We start from the raw sequence: 1360 nt of genomic DNA, 5'->3' as shown, positions 1-1360 counted from the left end.
TTTTTTTTATGAGCCTCTGCTCTTCTGCACTTTATTTTTGTTCATGTTTGTTTATTTCCTTGAACAGCCTTTCTTCCGACTCTTATGCTCTCCTTCATGCCTATAACTGTCAGAAATGCCATAATTATTCCCAAACTTGCCCTTCTTATAGGGTGAGATTGGCCGACGTGGGCCAATGGGGCATGCAGGGCGTCCAGGAGCAGACGGCAACCCAGGAAAAGATGAAGCCATGGGTCAGATCGGCCTCTCAGGGTACCAGGTGAATCGAAATTCAATGCTTTAAATGAACCTGTTTAAGAAAAGGGTCAGATTTCATATCTTCTCTGAGAAACAACCCAGACACCTGGTTTTCATATCGAAAACATGTACAGGTCTTTTCCAACGATGTATCTCAAGCTAATGTGTATTTGAAATCTGACCAAACATCGTCTAAGTTTGAGTTACGATCCGAACGGGGTGGTATGACCAGACAAAGTTTTTAGCTGAATGAAATTGAGCCTTGACAGGTAAAGGAGCGTATTTTAGATGCACGTGCTTTACATGGAGAATATCAAATGGACTTTCAGCTTTGATTTCATGTGCATTTGCTTTCCAAGATCTCATAGTAGAAGATATTTGTGGAGATGAATTGCCAAAAAGGTGTGAATCCATTGCACCTCCAGTAAGCTGTGAACTTGATGCTAACTTTTGATTCTCACAACAAGATGTGATGCAGTACTTAAGGTTAGTTCAATAAGACGCCATGCTCTTTGTGCAGATGTCGATAATGTCGCATCTCTTGCGTCCTTTTCAGGGAAAACAAGGAGAGAGAGGCATTCGAGGACCACCTGGTGATAAGGGGAACCAGGTGTGTATTGCTTTTTCATTGTTAAAACTGGATAATGTCAAACTGTCTCAAAGTCCTGCAGCATTTGGCTTATCCTACCAATCCCCTTCACTTTCCAGGGTATCCAAGGAAAACCAGGGCCTCCAGGGGATATTGGCAAAAGGGGACAAAAGGTAAGATGAAGAGGAAACCATAAATATTGGCTTCGTGAGATTATCAATTAATTTTCTCCAAAACAAAATATTAGTTAGAAGTTTGGCACTCCCATCTGAGCACACAGCTCATGGTCCTGAAAATAAATCTCAAAACATTTCTACTGGATCAATTTGTCCGTTGTCTCATGTTCTTGTGAATTTACGAGAAGAGGAGAGTGCACTTATGTCTCCTAATGTCCTTGACATGTATGTGATATGCAGCTCACCTATGAGCTTTGTTATTGTTATTCAATAGATATTTTTATGTAAATTTGATTGCAGGTGGGACAGCAGGCTTTACTTGGACTGTATTATTTATGGCTTGCATCGGTGCTTGTAA

The 1360-nt window shown here is 40.9% G+C and overlaps 1 long non-coding RNA gene across 1 annotated transcript; it reads left to right on the top strand.

Moving 5' to 3' along the window:
• The first annotated feature begins 206 nt into the window (after positions 1-206).
• LOC137438367 (uncharacterized) lies at positions 207-988 on the top strand. The gene is made up of 3 exons (XR_013621232.1): positions 207-259; positions 794-847; positions 946-988. It is a non-coding gene; the product is annotated as an uncharacterized LOC137438367 (long non-coding RNA).
• The last annotated feature ends 372 nt before the right edge of the window (positions 989-1360 follow it).

This window comes from Myxine glutinosa, chromosome 13 (assembly GCF_964187855.1).
Source record: "Myxine glutinosa chromosome 13, kmMyxGlut1.1, whole genome shotgun sequence".
In the NCBI taxonomy this organism is placed as follows: domain Eukaryota; kingdom Metazoa; phylum Chordata; class Myxini; order Myxiniformes; family Myxinidae; genus Myxine; species Myxine glutinosa.
This window is presented reverse-complemented; position numbering and strand designations above follow the sequence as displayed.